General features: G+C 39.0%; 1 protein-coding gene across 11 annotated transcripts in view; it reads left to right on the forward strand.

Annotated features, from left to right (window-relative positions):
- The window catches only part of FRYL (FRY like transcription coactivator), a 245723-nt gene that overhangs the window by 36287 nt on the left and 191117 nt on the right, over positions 1-18319 (forward strand). For 5 of the 11 annotated variants that reach the window (XM_079771134.1, XM_079771141.1, XM_079771140.1 and 2 more), the window contains exon 1: positions 1365-1504. The exons of 1 other annotated variant lie outside the window; for it this stretch is intronic. The gene's annotated coding sequence lies outside the window, so the exon portion shown is untranslated. Of the gene's footprint in view, positions 1-1334; positions 1505-3285; positions 3444-15587; positions 15607-18319 lie in introns of those variants that run through there. 5 more of the 11 variants (XM_079771144.1, XM_079771135.1, XM_079771136.1 and 2 more) reach the window with 3 other exon arrangements.

Below are 18319 nucleotides of genomic sequence, written 5' to 3' on the forward strand. Positions count from 1 at the left end.
TTTTATCAAAGAATATCTTTTCTGTTCTCTTTAGTGTTCTCTCTCTCTTTAGTTTTTCAAATTACAATTAGTTCAGAAAAGTGTGGGAAGGGAGTGGGAATAAATACATTAACCAGTGTATCATGTTTAACTAGAAATTACTTCTAGGTTAACTAGAGCTTAATAGTGCACCTGCTGAGTAAATCATAATTTAGTTAACTATTTTCCAAATTTGGACACTTTTAAAGATTCTTGTTCTGTATTGACAAATTGCTTTTCATGATGGTTGTCAAATTTACATTTCCTCTAGCAAGGATATTTATGCCTTTTTTATTGCACCTTCATTAGCAGTGAGTAAATGGATAATAGTCGAGTTTTAAGGTCACTTAGCAGGGACTTTTTAGTTTTGTTGTCTGATGTGTATGGTGCTGGTACAATGTGGGCATAGTAGGCACTGACTCTATGTTGAATTGCTTCCAGGAGGAAAGAGATATCTTGATCTGAAGGACAAGAAAATAACTGCCATTTGATTTGCCAGGAAAAGTAGCCTTGTTATACCGATCATATTGCAGCTCATGTTTTTATGAAAAAGGAATGAAAGCAAAAATCAAGCATATTTGGAAAAATTGTCTTAAATTTAATTTTGTTTGAACATTTACATGTTTCAGAAGTCAAAATGACACACAGTACTCTTAACTCCTGTCCCTGTTTCTTATTGTGTATATATTTCTGTACCTTGCTTGTTCTGGTGATCTTTTCATAGAAAAACACTAAGTGCTTCCTCATTCATTGTTACAGCTACATGACATTCTTTCTTATGGATGTAACATAGGTGACGTTACCAATCCTCTTGGGTTGTTTTCACTTTTACAAGTAAGCCCACAATAGTCTTGCTTTATTTTGTGAGTGTGCAATTACAATATGTCTTTAGAAGAATGTCCCAGAAGGATTGCTGAGCAGTGGAGAATGCTTACCTCCTTGGGAACTTTTGAAAGATAGATAGTTGTAGGGTTATTACTCCAAGTCCCATAATGTATATGCCTTTAAGTACTATCTAAGCACTCTTAGGACGATGGCTCTTGTGTCATTAAGAAACAGGTCATTATGTTTGGAGGGTGAAGAAGTTCATCATGTACTTAAGATGTTACGGGTGGTGAAAAAAAATATAAATTAGAACCTTGTTTTCTCTTTGAAGATAGATTCTTCCCTATATAGTTGAGATATTTTTTTTATAAGTAAATTCTTTTTGGCCAAATTCTCAATTATAGAAACTAATTTCACTAATGATAAAATATTACAACTTTGTTACAAACATGCCTCTTACTAATAACCAACCATATTTCTTTCTTTTCCAGTCTTTATCATTCCATATTCTGCTTTGTACATGGTGAATCACTACTGCTTTGCACCGGCGTGCCCATTTGCGTGCCTACAAAATACAAGATTGAAAAAGCTTCTAGATGGATCCTTTCCAAATTTGGTGTCTTTTCTACAGACTCTGTGCCTCAACAATCCTTTCTAAGTGGTAAGGATATGTGCTTAAAAATATAATAGAACTTTGTAAAAAAATATTTGGATTGCCTTCTCCTATTTTATACCTTCTCTTTTTACATATAAGTAATACCTGCGCTATTTTTGCTAATTAAAAAAATAAATCACATCTTGAAATAGCAGTAACATCAAGTTTTTGGCGGCTTTAAATCATCCTTTTCATATTATATTCTGGTTACAGTATAATATGTGTTATTTATAAAGAATAAAAATATGAGAACAACTTCATATGTGTGTACTTATGTACTCTATAATCCCTTATTATGAGGCTGAGGTAGTTTATCCCATGATTATCCCTTTCTATCTATTTAGGTGTTTGAATACATTGGGTCAAGAACATCATCTTCCTAGCAATTGTAAATTGTGTATACATTTATGGGGATGATAAGAGAGGTGTGTAATTCCAGTTCTTTTTATAGCAGGCCCTATGTGTGTCTTTCCATATTCGTAACCTTTTTTTTTTGGATCATAGATGCTAGTTAGCCAACATGTTTTTGAACGTCTGAGATTTACTTAGAACACATTTTGTGGGTGGGGTACAGAGGAGTAAAATGGAGCAGAACAAATTGCTGAAATTTGAGATCTTTAAAACAAAATTATTGAAGTAGGTTAATTTTGAGTGTTAGTCAACAAATACTTACCAAATGCCTGCTCTTTAGGGATGAAAATATATAATGACATTTAACATTTGTAAGGAAGGAAGTCACCAAATGGAAACCGTGGTGCTAGGTGAAGATGCAAGGCAGGGAGGTCGAGTGAAGAAGGGTGTCCGTTTTAGCTCTAATTCTAACCATTAATTGCATTGTGTTCTTGAGTACAAGTTAATAAGCCTTAGTAGACCCCGGCTTTCTCATCCATGAAATGGATGAATTAAGCTAAATGATTTATAAGATTTTTTTTTGGTGTTTTTATATACCTAACACTTTATGACCATAATGAACAAATTGATAGATTTTTGTTGTTGTTTTTTTGAGGATACCATTTCTTCCTTAACCTGTCTCACAGAGATATTTTCAGACTATTTTCTTTGAACTGTGGGATTAGAATAAGATCCTCACTATCAGAACATTTTTCAATTAACCATTTTCTTTTGAAGTTGATGTCTTTCTTCTTTCTTTTATTCCTTTCTCTCCACATTCTTATTTCTCTTCTGTTGACTTCTATAGAAATTTTCTTCATTTGACTCCAATGTTCCTTGTCTGTCTTTTGTATCATATTCATGGCTCTCAGCATGGCCCTTGACCTGGTTGGCATCCATCATTTCCAGGACACTACGTCTTAAAACAGTGGTTCCAGTCCTGGGGCCCTTTTAAATCCTTCTGAACTGAGCTTGGGAGAAGGGTCTGATTCTTTGGTGGGTAGCTGAAACCAAGTAGTAAACCAGTATTAGTTCACTAGGCCTGGAGTTCTGTGTACTCCTCATACCCCATCACTTCTTCCTCAGACCTCATCTTCACCTGGACCACTTCCATTTCTGAGGTCTTGGGAAGTTTCCTGTCATGCTCATAACCCTCTATCATGTCGCACTTTTCGAATCTGTTCTTTGTCTTTGTTATGACTTGTAGTTTCCTGGAATTTTCTTGTTTTTCTTATTGTTAGTTTTTTCCTAGCCTCATTAGCCTTCTACTCACCCAAACCCCGTGGTCATCTTTGCAGCAGCATCTTGCATTCTCTTGCCTTTTTAACATCCTGAGGAACCTGTTTTACCAAATCTCAAATATAAGTTAAAATGCCATCTGCATTCTTTTCTCCTAGGTCCAGCTGCTTGATGTGGTTGGAAAAGGTCTGTCTAAACTGGTTCTTTCCAAAGGTGGTTGCTTAGCCTTCCTTCAGAAGACCGCATCCCCTGTCACGGCCAGCTTGCCTTTTTGGGGCTACCTGACACACTTCCTGACCTCTTCTTTTCACTTCAGGTTTGTTTTTGGTGTCTGAAGAAGAAATCTTTTGCCTTAATTTTAATGTTTTTAATGGAAAATTTAAACCATATACAAAAGTAAATAGACTTGTATAATGAACCTCTGTATAATGAACCCCTTTGTGCCAATCACTCAGGTTCAATAATTAATCAAGTCATGGTCAAACTTCTCTCCCTCTCCTGTATTATTTTAAAGCAAATCTTAGACATCAGATCATTTATTTGGATTTCAGTATGTATTCTTAAAGTATAAGACCTTCTGAAAAAAAAAAATGTATGTGTGTGAGATTGCTTGAGATCTTGGTTCCAGCATGTTATTAGTTTGGCTCCAATAAATTCTTATAAAAGTAAACATACAAATTGACCACGATACCATTATCATCCTTAAAAAAACAACAATTTCAGTATAATCACTTACCTAGTTGGTGCCAGTCCTAACTCTCATCCAGTTAAAGCAGTTGACTGGATTAAATCAGGATCAACGTAAGCCCTCCTTCCATTGAAATTGGTTGATTTTTCTCTTAAGGTTTCTTCCTCACCTGCACCTTCCCTTTCTGTCCTTAAAATTGATTTATTGAACAAATTGGGCCCTTGCCCTGTAGATGTGGATGCTTCTGATGATATTTCTGTGAAGTGATTAGCCTATTAATCTATCCTTTGTATTTCTTGTTAATTGGTAGTTGGATCTCGAGACATGCTCAGATTCAGCTTTGATTTCTTTTGGCTAGCCTGTGTCTTTAACAAGTGACTGTGTGGTGCAGACAACGTCTGCTTGTCTGTGGTTAGTTGCTATTTGTGTGAAATGCTTTAGATGAGAGGTTGGCAAACTTTCTCTGTAAGGGAGCAAATAGTGTAAATTTTAGGCTCTGTGGGCCATCTGGTCTCCTCTGCAGCAACTACTAATCTCTGCTGTAGTAATGGGAAAGCCGCCATGGACAAAATGTAAGTGAGTGGCCATGGCCATGTTCCAGGAAAACTTTACTTGCAGAAACAGGTGATGGACTTCCTGCTTTAGGTCTATTAAATCATTAGGGGTTGCAAGATAGTGATATTTTAATGCTATAACTTTACTGTTCCTATATCAGGTGGCATGTTCTATAAAGAGAAACTATTCCTCATGTATTATTTGTTACCTTAGCAGTACAGTCAGACACCACATAACAGTGTTTCAGTCAACAAGAGACCACATATACGACAGTGGTCCTGTAGGGTTACAGGGCAGGTAAAAAATTCCTATTGCCTAGTGACGATGTAGCCGTCATAATGTCATAGTGCAAAACATTACTCACATGTTTGTGGTGATGCAGGTGGAAATAAACCTGTGTCACCTGTTGCATAAAAGTATAGTACATAGGTTATGTACTATACTTTTTTGATAATTGTAACAAATGATAACTGTTACTGGTTTGTGTACTCACTATACTGTACTTTTTGTCATTATTTTAGTGTACTCTTTCTACTTATTAAAAAAAGTTTGCTGTAAAACAGTATGCCTGATACATTGTGTTTATTGCGTCTCTTGTTTACATCATGTTCTCTTGCTCTTGATTTAATCTTGTGGGGTTTTTTGTTGTTGCTGTTGTTGTTTTGTACAGTAGCATGATTGTAGCCTAGAAGCAATAGACTATATCCCATGTAGCCGAGGTGGGTAGCAGGCTGTACCATCTAGGTTTGTGTAAGCGTACTCTTAAGTTTGTACAGTGATGAAATCCTCTGGAGACGAATTTCTCAGAATGTATCCCAGTCATTAAGCGGCTCATGACTGTGTAGTAGGATAAAGTTGGATAAATGTTAAAGTTTCCCTTGGCTTGCCAATTTCAAAAAGTAAGTTGGTTATATTAGCCTTCTCCAACAGTGACCATTTATGGTCTTCCCTTCTCCCCCAAACTTGTTATGGACTCTTTAATTTAAACAAAAATTATGATTTGAATTTTTAAAAAATTATGTTCATTATCCTTTTTGATACTTAAATCACTTAGTCTTTGGGGTGTGGGAGCTTTTTCAAGTTGCTTACTGAGTTACTTTAACATGGCTAGTCGTTTAGGAAAGCTTCTTTATCTGGTGTGACAAGGAATTCCAGGCTCATTGTGTACATATTCTCTACACACTTAATATCACCAAGTTCTCTGGAGAGTCCTGATTCTCTTATTGGGGAATGGGATTTCAAGACTACAATCTGGGCTCTAGGGCTTCTCATTGTTAATGGATTGATCACTGTTTCTAGGCCTCTTCAATAGTCAGAACTAAATATATATATATATTAAGATAGAGCACCTCATGAGTTCATACTGATAAATCTAATTCAATAACAGCACTAAAAGATTTTAACTTACTCTTTTTAAATTTATATTTTCATCTTTCTCTCAGCTGAGAATCCTGGTTCTCAATGAGACCAGGAATAAATACAATTAGAACATTATTTATAGTACCCCATTATATACCTGTCAGTCTCCAAATAGCAATACCAATGTTAAAGGTTTGTTTCTGTCTGCCTTCTTTTTGCTCAATATTAGGTCTGTGAGATTTACCCATGTTGTATTTAATAATTGTTTGGGTTTTTATTTCATTGTCTTGTAGTATTCCATTGTGTGAAATACCACAATTTTTTGTCCGTTCTCTAGTTAATGATTTTTTGAGTTGCTTCTGGTTTGAGACAATTATGAATAAAGTTGCTATGAACATTCTTGTACATGTCTTTTGGTGGACATAGGCACTTTTTCTCTTGGATATATAGATGCTCCTTGACTTGGCTTATGTCCTGATAATAAGTAAGTCCACAGTAAGTTGAAAGTACGTTTAATACACCTAACCCTGTGGTCGGCAAACTGCGGCTCGCCAGCCACATGCGGCTCTTTGGCCCCTTGAGTGTGGCTCTTCCACAAAATACCACGGCCTGGGCGAGTCTATTTTGAAGAAGTGGCGTTAGAAGAAGTTTAAGTTAAATTTGGCTCTCAAAAAAAATTTCAATCGTTGTACTGTTGATATTTGGCTCTGTTGACTAATGAGTTTGCCAACCACTGACCTAATGTAAAGAACATCATAGCTTAGCCTAGCCTACCTTCAACATGCCGGGAACACAATATCCAAAAAACACTTGTCAGCACAGTACACTAGACTCTCGTGTACTAGAGTGTAATATTTTTACCCTCCTGATCGTGTGCAAGGCTGGGAGCTGTGGCTTGCAGTGGCTGCCCAGCATCATGGGAGAGTAGCGTACTACGTATTGCTAGCCTGGGAGAAGATCATAATTACAACTTTGAAATGCGGTTTCTACTCCATGTGCACCGCTTTTCCACCATTGTAGAGTTGAAATGTCATAAATGGAACCATTGTCACTCAGGGACCACCTGTTTACCCAGCCGTGGAGGTTGCAGTTCTCTTTTGGACGAAGGGTACATTTCCCCAGGAATGGTCGGTCATAGTGCTGTGTATTAATTATCTACTGCTGTGCGAGAAATCACCCCAAACTTAGTGGCTGAACACAGCAAACACCTCACAGTTGTGTGGGTCAGTTTCTGTAGGGGCGCAACTTACCTGAGTGCCTCCAGCTCAGGGTGTCTCCTAAAGCTGCATCTAGGTGTCAGCTGGGGCCACATTCACCCCAAGGCTCAATTGGAAGGGACACAAAGGATCCTTTGGGGTGCTTTCAAGCGCACTCATGTGATTACTGGCAGGTCTCAGGTCCTTTCTGGCCGTTGGCCAGAGCACCAGGTCCTGGGCCCCCTCCATGGGACAACTAACAACACAGCAGCTGGTTGATAGTTCGGAGAAAGGCAGATAGGGTGTCCATGATGGAAGCCATGGCCTTATCATAACCTGTTCTTAGAGTGACAACCCATCACATAGGCTGCATTCTTTGTATAATTTTGAAAAAAAAATACATATTGTGGTAAAATGTACATAACAAAATTTACAATTTTCACCAATTTTAAGTGTGTAGTTCATTGGCATTAAAGTACATTCACATTTTTGTGCAATCATTACTACCATCCATCTCCAGAATTGTTTTCATCTTTCCAAACCGAAACTCTCTACCTATTAAATAATAACTCCCCATTCCTGCCTTCCCCCAGCCCCTGGCAACCACCAGAGTACTTCCTATTTCTGTGAATTTGACTACTTGAGATATTTCATAAGTGGAATCACAGAATATTTGTCCTTTTGTGACTGGGATATTTCTCTCCGCGTAATGTCTTCAATGATCATCCATGTTGTGGCATGTGTCAGAATTTCTTTCCTTTTTAAGACTGAGTAATATTCTATTACATGTATATACTACACTTGTGTATCCATTTATCCATTGATGGACATTTGCTTTCTTCTTTCTGTCTATTGTGAATAACATTGCTATGGACATTGATGTTTTGCATTCTATTCTTAGAAGCCAGTCTCTGAATCCACTCCATTAGATTAAGAGGAGGTAATTACCTAAAGGTGTGAATACCAGGAGGTGTTGGGCTCCTCTCAGAGTGACTACCACACTGTTTTAAGTCCGTCTTAATAATTTTTCTCTATAATTATGTACTAACTGGATATGGATTTAGGTTCATTTATTTAATTTTGATATTTAATAACTGTTCTAAATGTAATTTTGTTTTATAATTATGTATACTAGTTTCAAAGTCAGATCCACAAAACAAGGGTTTAGTCAAGGGAGTGTAAGTTCTCCGTTTTCTCTACCCTTTTCTTCCCCTCCTAAGTAATTAGATTCTAAAAGCTTCGGTTTACTTTTCCATTCTGTTATTGTTTTAATGTAAGCACATATAGCACATATACTAGTATATTCATATTCCTCCTTTCTTTTATAAATGATAAAATGCTATATACCTTGCTTTTTTTACTTAATATATCCTGTCGATCACGCCTTAGTTGTAAATTACTCATTCCTTTTTTATAGCTGCATAATAAACCATTGAGTGAATAAATAAACCATATTTTATTTAACCGGTTCCAAACTGATGGACATTTGGGTTGTTTCAAATTTTTGTAAATTGGGTTGTTTCTATTCACTGCAGTGGATAGCCATGTGCATATAAATGTCTTTTTTATATTTGTCAGTATATATTTTGGACAGATTCCTGGATGTGGAATTGCAGGGTCAAGGGTAAATGAGTATACAGTTTTACTAGATATTGCCACATTTATCCTCATAAGAATTATATCTCTTTGTGTTCCCATCAGTAAAATATGAAAGTACCTGTTTTTCTATACTTGAACCTCATCAACAGAACATGACAATCTTGGTTTGTTTTGCCAAAGGGAATTTCATTGTAGTGTTAATTTCCATCTCTCATTATGAGTGAGTTTGAACATACACTTTTTTAACTTAAAATTTTTCTTAGAGACATTTCAGAAGCATTTAAATCAACAGGTAAATCAACAGTGAATTTTCTTAGATAACATACATATTTACCTGGAGGTGCACATTGGGTTAAGAGGCATTTACATTTCTTTTTCTGTTAGCTGTCCATTTCTTTAGCCCTGTTTTCAGCAGGTTTGTTGGTCTTTTCTATTTTATAAGCTCTTTACATATTAGTAATAGGAACCTTTTGTCTATGTGTTTTCTTTCTGCCAGTTAAATAGAAGTATTCTTTAAGCTGCCTTTAGCTCGCTTCATTTTGCTTCTCATCCTTTTCTGATAATGTTACATTTATTCTCCTGGCTCAGTGATCATTTAATATTTGATGACTCCACATCTATAGCTCAGACTTATGCTACTATTTTTTCAAACTCAACATGCCCCAGGTAGAAGGTGACTTTATCTGCAAACCTGATGTTCCTGTGTTCATTTATCAGGTAAATGGCATTACCATTTTTCCAGTTGAGAACTCAAAGTGATCTTTTGAGGTTTATTTATTATTAATTCAGCAAGTGTTTGTCAAGAACCTATCAAGTGCCAGATCTTGGGCTGGGCACTAAGTAACAAATAGTCCTAGTCCTAGCTTCTAGGAAATAGTCTGATGGAGGAAAAGGTATTAAATTAATACCCAAACCCAAGACTAACTGTGTGGTATTTCAAGAGAATTTAAGGGTTGGGACACAAGGTTAGACTGGAGAGGTTAGGGGATAGCCTCTTTGAGAAAGTGGTATTTAAACAGATTTGAAGGCCTGTGAGGGGTTTACCTGGTGAAAAAAACCAGGGTGCCAGTCTCCAGATACGGGAAACGGTGTGAAAGGATCCTGAGGCAGGAAAGAAGTTGAACTGCTAGGAAACAATAAGGCCAGTTTGGCTGGCGTGTAGGGAGCAGGGGTGGAGGGCCTTGAGATGTGACTTGATTTACTTTGTAAACCAATCACTGGGGCACAAGTGGAAATTGGTAGAAGCCTGGTCAGGAGGCTATCCTAATATATAAAATGCCAGGGGCTGTCACGACCGAAACAATTGGACGGACCACCGGACAGCAGGCTGTGTGGGGTGACAAGGCCGGCAGGGAGGTTAGTGAGGGATGCCCAAACAACTGAACAGCAGGCTGCTTGGGGAGACCAAGCTGGCGGGGGGGAGGGCAGTTAGGGGCCATCAGGCAGGCATGCAGGTGAGCAGTTAGGAGCCAGCGGTCCCAGATTGTGAGAGTGATGTCCGATTGCCAGTTTAGACTCCATCCCCGGGATTGGGCCTAAACTGGCTGTCAGACATCCCCTTGGGGTCCCGGATTGGAGAGGGTACAGGCTGGGCTGAGGGGACCCCACCCCATGCATGAATTTCATGCACTGGACCTCTAGTAGTTGTGAAAATTGATGGTTCTGCTGTGAAATTCTTTCAGTTCTACTTCAGTGCTTTGTTCATTCCTCCCATAGTTTTATTTCCTGAGCTCAGAAAGTTAACTCTTGACTACTCTTATAGGTTTTTACTTATTGGTCCCCACTCTGTGTTAGTCTCTGTTTCCAATCTAATCTACTTCAGAAATGTAATCCCAGGTCTGTTTCTGTCACCTCCTTTCTCAAAGGCTCCCTGGGATGGGTAATTTTATGTGTCAACCTGACTGGGCTACAGGTTGCTCAGAGAGCTGGTAAAACATTATTTCCGGGATGTCTGCGAAGGTGTTTGCAGAAGAGACTAGCATTTAAATTAGTAGGCTAAGTAAAGAAGACCCGCCCTCACCATCATCTAATCCCTTGAGGATCCAAATACAACAAAAAGGAAGAGGAAGGACAATTTGCTTCCCTCCTTGAGCTGGACCTTCCATCTTCTTCTGCCCTCAGACATTGGAGCTTCTAGTTTTGGGCCTTTGGACTCTGGGACTTACACCAGCAGTACCTCCCCTCCTCCTGAGCCCCATTCTACCCTCTTGGCCTCAGACTGACAGTTAAACCTCTGGCTCCATAATCATGTGAGCAATTCCTGTAATAAGTCTCCTCTTACCTCTCTCTCTCTCCTATAGATTCTGTTTCTCTATAGTCTCTGAACCCTGACGAATACACTCCTTCATTGTGGAAAAACGAAAGCCCACCTGAAACTGAAGTCTTGTATCATTTTCTTTAAGCTTCAAGTTCTGTTCCTCTGAGATTACCTTTTTTTGTGTGTGTGTGCTCATCTTCTGTCATATCTCTGCCTCCAGAACCCTGTCTCCCCTCTTTTTCTTCCCTAAAAGCTCTGCTCAAATCCTAGTTATTCCCCTAATCCTTACTTGCCCTCAGTCAGGTTGACTTTTAACCCACACACCCTAGTTTTCTGTTGTTGACATATCAGTTCTCAGAGGCATCACAGTCTGTGTTGTATTAGAAATATTTAAGTATTTGTTTTTCATTTTTATAACTGATAACTCAATAGATGTTTGTTGAATGGTATGAAATTAGGGAGCATTCCATGTGGTAATCACTCCTGGAAACCTTTGGTGAAAGAGACAATTCTCAAGTCCAATTTTAAAATTACCTTGTATTGAAGCATTAGGGAATAGACCTCATGTACAGACAGGAAAAGCTAACTCGCTTTCTGAAACAGCTTTTAAAGTTCAGTGATCATCAGATGATACTTATATTCTCTATAGTAGTTTGACAAAAAAAATATGTTTATATGGCAATATCAGATTTCTTACAACTTTCAGGGGAGTAATGGCCCATTTAGAGCATTAAATAATTGATTTTTGTGGTAGTGAAGAATGGCCAAATTAATCACGAATATATAACATATATAAATGTATATCCCTGTTTTTACCTGAGGAATCTTGTGGACTAATTGTCCACTTGTTATCAGTTATCTTATTAGGTTAAATGTAGTTTGCATGTTGTCAAAGATTACTCTACTTGAGTCTCAGATGTGATTTTGTTTGTATATTAGGTCCCACTAACATGTTTTTTTGTGTGTGTGTGAAGAGCAGGGTGCTATAATTTACTGCCTACAAGCTTGCAAAATGATACCATGTACTCCATCTTTTTTTATTCTTAACGGATTTTCCTGTCTCCCTCTCCCTTCTTCCCTCTCTCCCTTTCTTCTTATGAGGTTAAATCATTTTGTCTAAGTTAATATAGCTTAGTATTGTGTAACTGTACTACGTACATTATGTTGCCTATGAGACAATTTCTCTGAAATGATCATGGAAATGGGGATTATACAGATTTGGTTTACATGTGATTTTTCAAATATTAATCTAATTCGTAGTCTGTTTGGATCAGCTCTTGGATTAAATGACTATTTTTGTCTTCTAATATATATTGATGCAATAGAAGGGTTGGGAGATTATAATAATTTCGGTTCCATACTCAATGGGATTTATTTTTGTCATTGAAAATGCAGTAGGGATTAAACCTTTTAAACGTATTTATAAAAGTAAATTTCCCAAAGTCACTTCTCAAATTTTTGGTGTTTTAGCAATATTAACGAATGAGAAGTATTTTGGTTGTATTATTTTAAGGTAGAAATATCTTAATTGAAATTTTTCATGTGTTTGCTTAAGATTAAATTAGGACAGTTAGTTTCTGAAATATGATTTTTTTTGGAGATTAGTTTGAAACAGTAACTAGGGCAGGTGCTTATAGGTAAGTATAAAATTATCAGTTGGTTATCTGATCTTCAATCAAACTGTATTTAGTTTGGAGTGATGAAAGTTTTATTTTTAATACTGTGCATCTATAAAACAAAATGTTTAATGTAACGTCTGATTTGACAGGTGTATGAAAGTCTTAAAAGATAAAATTGTCATAAATGAAATACTGCATTCCACATAGGATTTGTGTAACTAGCAGTGAGGGTGAAAAAACCCGAAGTGGGAGAAATGACTCAGTTCCTCACTTTTCACTTTCCAGGTCTTCTTTCCTCTCTCATTTCAAATCCCACATGAGTATAATATTACATCGTGAATATAATCACATTAATTCAGAAGCCTGCTATGTTGTGATAAGCATTTGTTGTTTTGTAGTAATTCCATTTGTACCACATTGGAACTTTTCAACAGCAATTTCTGTTTAGGACAGCTTAGGAGGGGTGGTCCTAGAACTGGTGAGTCGCACCACACTACAGATTCCGTAAGGTCACAGCCTGTGTCTTATTCTTTGTGTCCTTCACTGCCTTAATAATATGCCGTTGGGCTCAGTGAAGGTAATAGAATTATGTCCATTTCTGTTTATTATACTGTACCTGGTGTTAGGTTTCTGGAAAGATTAATTATTTTTCTTTGTTCTTTTTATTATTTGTTGATTTGCGAACTAGGGTGGGGGCGGGGAGAGAGAGAGAAACATTGATTTGTTGTTCCACTTATTAATGCATTTATTGGTTGGTTCTTTTTTTTTTTTTTCCTTTTTACCACTTCCTCTCATCCTGGTCTTCGCAGGGTCATGGCTTCCCTGCAGGCCCCCCAGGTGGGAGGCTCCCCCAGGCCCAGCCCCCAGCACGGGGAGGGGAGCTGAGAAACTCTGTAGCCTCAGTCCCCAGAGCTGTGCTGGGTATTACAGAGAAGTGTTCCCTCCCCAGGAATCACTAGGTATTGGTTGATTCTTATATGTGCCCGGACTAGAGGGCAAACCCACAACCTTAGGGTATCAGGATAACATTCTAACCAACTGAGCTACTTGACCAGGACTTCTTTTTGCTTTCTTTTGATCAATCTTCTAGGTAGTATTTACATTTAGCCTTATTATATGATTTGAATGTATGTTAAACTTCTTAACAAGAAGAGGAGCAAAACCTACATTGTGAAGTTGGTCCAGAGACAACATTCAGAAGGTATCATTCCAGTGACCCTGAACTCCTCTAAACTAAGCCAAGGACCAAATAGTCTTTCAGCATAGAGGGGAAATAAAAGAAAAAAGGCATGCAGGGATGCAGGAGAAAAAGGATGATTTAGGTGGAGTGGAGGGAAGTTTCATAAACCACAGTTATAGCAATTGATCACCTGTGTACTGTCAGGTTTTTCCCTGTAATGTAGAAATGTTATATAAGTGGGCTTCTTGGAGTGCTGCGGGAACAAGAATTTCCTGAGGCCCCCACGGGAAGATGAGGTATCATAGAAAGCTTTATTGGTGATGTGACATTAAGGGAGTTCCCTTCAAGGTCCCATCTCCCTCTGCCTTGCCAAGGGAAAAGTCCATTTTGTTTTTAGCGGGGCTAAGGTCAGAGCCACTGCCCAGGTTCTGCTCCATGTCTGCACAGTCCAGTCCGGCGTCCGGCCAGGCTAGCTTGTGCTCCCAGCTGTATGCCATCCATTGCCTGTGGGCTCTGCTGGCACAGCTGAGTGTGGGTCACGGAGTCGGCGAGTGCAAGGAGGCAGGAGCCAGGAGCAAAGCAAGAGGAACAAGAGAGAGAGAGTTCTTCGTTTTGTGGATTTTAGCTAGGAGTTTATCCAACGAGTCCTTCAGGATTTCACGTGCTTGCTGTGACTCCACCCCTCAGGACAATTATCTTTTTTTTAAAAGATTTCTTTATTGATTAAAGTATTACATATGTGTCCTTATCCCCCCATTAGACTGACAGTCAAGCATCTTCCTTACAGCACTGCACATGCACCCATCTTCCTCTTTGTTGGATCCCTACCCCAGTGATTGGCCAGGAATGGACCAGTGGTTCCCTGTGGGGAGTGTGAAGTTGCAGCTTCCTGGTGAAGCTGCCCGGAAGAGCATGCTTACAATGTCTGGCCTCCCTTTGCTTACTTCCTATTATTGACTAGAGGCCCGGTGCACGAAATTCGTGCACGAGGTGGGGGTTCCTCAGCCCGGCCTGTACCCTCTCCAATCTGGGACTGCTGGCTCCTAACTACTCACCTGCCTGCCTGTCTGATCACCCCTAACCACCTCTGCCTTGGCCCCACCACCGTGGCTTTGTCCATCTGGTCTAATTAGCATATTACCCTTTTATTAGTATAGATATTAGCTAACTAGTTACGATGGAAACAGAAACTGTGACATAGAATTTTGCAGCTGATTGTATTATCACTGTTTAAACTGAGCATATATCTTTGAGAAACACGTGAAAGATTATTTTAAGTATTCTGGCTGAAATGGGAATGTCATTTTCATTTAACAAGTTGTTCTTAGACTCTTTAATTCATGGTAAGATATTAACAGAAAATGGTTGCATAAGCAGCTCTGTGATTTGTTGGCCATAATATGATTTCTCCTTTCCTGCCTATTTTTTACTTTCTGTAATGCAAATTTATTTTTCATGAAATACTGAGATAAATCGTGTGCTAATTATATTTAATTGTCCTTATTTGAGAGGTCTCAAGCTTTTGTTCTGAGGTTCAGAATCAATATAAAAACATGTTGAAAACATAATTGCATTTTAATTTGAGAACTTGATCTCATAAAACTCCATATAACCGCCTATTCTTTTAAAATATAAAAGAATCCAGATGTGCCATGTTTTTTTTTCAGCTCATTTACTAGCTTTGTCAGTTTCCACAGCTGCAGTGTTGAACATTTATAGAAATTATGGGTTTGTTTGGGTTAAAACGAAGTTAATGTATATAAAGCACTTAGCCTAGTTTCTCACACATAGTAGGTCCTCAGTAATTAGTAATTAATTAATTGGGCTTTCTAGGGCACAGTTTTTAGGGTTCAGCGAGCCAATTCTGAATTCTACCTTCCTCTCTTTGTAATTCATTTGGACTGACTTGGCCAGTGTGGAGAAGAAAGCCTTTGGGCGGGGGGGGGGGGGGGGGGGGGGGCGGTGGCGCTTTCTGACTTGTGTATGCAAGGCCTTTTAGAGCTAGTGGATGTCCTGGAATGGGATGGTAAGCTTTGTGCTGTCTTCTGTATGGTCATCGATAGCGACCAACTGATTTGGAATGTTGTTTTGTTACTAATTTCGAAATGTGTTATTTTCTGTGCAGAGGAAGTTGATCTGAATTAATTGCTTATTACCCTTTATAAATTTATAGGAAGAAAGGAACTGTCAGTCCAATGTAAACCTTACAGACAAAATACTTTCTTTCATAAACATGGGGAGGAGGCAATCCCCAGATAACCATTTTGGGGATAAAGCCAGTTTGCTGTTGTTCAACGTAAGAGGGTATGTGATAACACCGAACTTTGGAGCCTGTCACATTGGCCTGCTATGAAATAGTCATGTTTATTCAGTCATAATATTATTTACACTCTCTTAATCCACATCTAGCCAGCTCCGCAGAGAGAAGCAGAAAGCCATTCGTGTAGTTGTAGATTGTTGCTCCCGTTAGTCTTCTGGCTACAGAGACTGTGAGCGAAATCTTTTCTATCCCCTCCTCCACTTAATTGATGACTTGTTCCTGATAGTAGCTTGAGCATGTTAGGTAGGTTCTCTCAAAGCATCTGAAATGTGTCATCACACGTCTGTCTTCTAGCTGATCGATAAACTCCTGGCTGGTGGCAGTGTTGTCTGGGTAATGGTCAACTTAGTGCAGGTTCTGGGAGTTCAGCGTTGACCCCTAGTCACTGTTAAAGTGCACGTCTCCCTGTGGCTTGAGAAGACTCCGCAACATTAACTGACCCAGTTACCTTGTTTGACATTATCTCTTAACAGTTCTTTAATGAAGGGCCTCTAGAGAGGCTAACCTTCTGTATCCTCTACCACCTCCGTCATTCCCATTCTCATCTCTTTCTCCTCTGGCAATGCAGATTCTCTGTTTCCTTCATTTCTCTCAAGGAACAGTTCAAGTCCTTTTCCTGAAGCTTTGAAAAGGTGACTTTAAATGTAAGTTAGTATGAATTAAAATTTAGATCTAAGAAAAGGTCAGAAATATCAACCAGAACTGGAAATTTGGAATTGATGCATTAAAAAACGATATGTTCTTTTTTATAAAAAATATATTTTATTGATTTTTTACAGAGAGGAAGGGAGAGGGATAGAGAGTTAGAAACATCGATGAGAGAGAAACATAGATCAGCTGCCTCCTGCACACCCCCCACTGGGGATGTGCCCGCAACCAAGGTACATGCTCTTGACTGGAATTGAACCTGGGACCGACGCCGCTATCCACTGAGCCAAACCGGTTAGGGCAACATTATGTTCTTCAGTAACAAACATATTTGTAAACATCATCCTCATTGAAAAATTAAAAATTATACAGGGTGGGGCAAAAGGTTTATAGTTGTTTGTATGAAAAATAATATAATAGTAAGTAATATAAGAATAAACTGTGTTTTGTGTACTCACAACTGTAAATTACTTTGCCCCAAACCTGTATTAATTTTAGTAAAATTCTAGATTTTTTTTCAAATCAAAACCTCAAAGTAATGGGAATTTTTGGTAAAGCTTATGGAAAGAGAGAGTTGTGTTATTTTCAGATTGTCGTGAGAAAGTTGTCTTTTATTGCATTATATGGCATTTTATAACATTATATAAAAGGTACAAGGATTGACTTTATTTACAAACGGTTTTATTGTGACTTAAAACCAGAAGTCTTTTCTGTGTACTCCTTTTTCACACACCCCCACCACTTCAATTAAACCATAATAGTTAATGTATATAGGAAAAAAGTTCGATGTTATTGGAATTTTTGTGGAGAAAACTTCCTTCTAAGACAATAGCAGAGACTTTGAGCCAAGAACCGGTGGACTGTAGAGTACCATAAATCATGGTTGAGATATGAAAGTTTTATATTGTTTGGTCCTCCACTGTTATTTTTCTTTTGTACTGCGCCTATGTTTAGCTTATTTCCTTACTCCTGGATAATAATATCATTAAGCAGGCAAAGGGGGAAAAGGTTTATTGAAACTAAAAGTTAGTAATTTAATTTGATTGAGTTTTTACAATAATTTTACAGTGAATTGTTTTTATACCATTTGTGGACAAAGTAACAAGAATAGAACTTGTTCTGTGATATATATATTTATATATACACATACATCTATCTATATATATAAAAGCCTAAGCGACCATCGCATCCAAAACAACTGAATGGACGACCGAACAGGTTGCGTGGGGCAACCAGGCTGGCAGGGGGGTTAGTGAGAGGCGACCAAACGACTGAGCAGCAGGCTGTGTGGGGCAACCAGGCCCGCAGGGGGGTTAGTGAGGGGCGACCAAAAGACCAAGCAGCAGGCTGTGTGGGGCCACAGTGGGGGGGCAGTTGGGGACGACCAGACTGGCAGAGGGGGGCAGTGAGGGGCGACCAGGATGGCGGGGGGGCATTTGGGGGCGACCATGCCAGCAGGGGGTGCAGTAAGGGGTGACCAGGCCTGTGGGGGGGCACTAAGGAGTGACCAGGCCAGTGAGGGGGGGGCAGTTGGGGGCGACCAGGCCAGTGGGGGGGCAGTTAGGGGTGACCAGGCCAGCAGGGGGGGTAATTAGGTGCAATCAGGCAGGCAGACAGGCACGTGAGCAGTTAGGAGCCAGTGGTCCTGGATTGTGAGAGGGATGTCCGATTGCTGGTTTAGGCCCGGTCCCCGGCATCGGGCCTAAACCGGCAGTCGGACATCCCCCGAGGGGTCCCGGATTGGAGAGTGTGCAGGCTGGGCTGAGGGGAT

The sequence above is a fragment of the Cnephaeus nilssonii genome (assembly GCF_951640355.1).
Source record: "Cnephaeus nilssonii genome assembly, chromosome: 1".
Lineage (NCBI taxonomy): Eukaryota > Metazoa > Chordata > Mammalia > Chiroptera > Vespertilionidae > Cnephaeus > Cnephaeus nilssonii.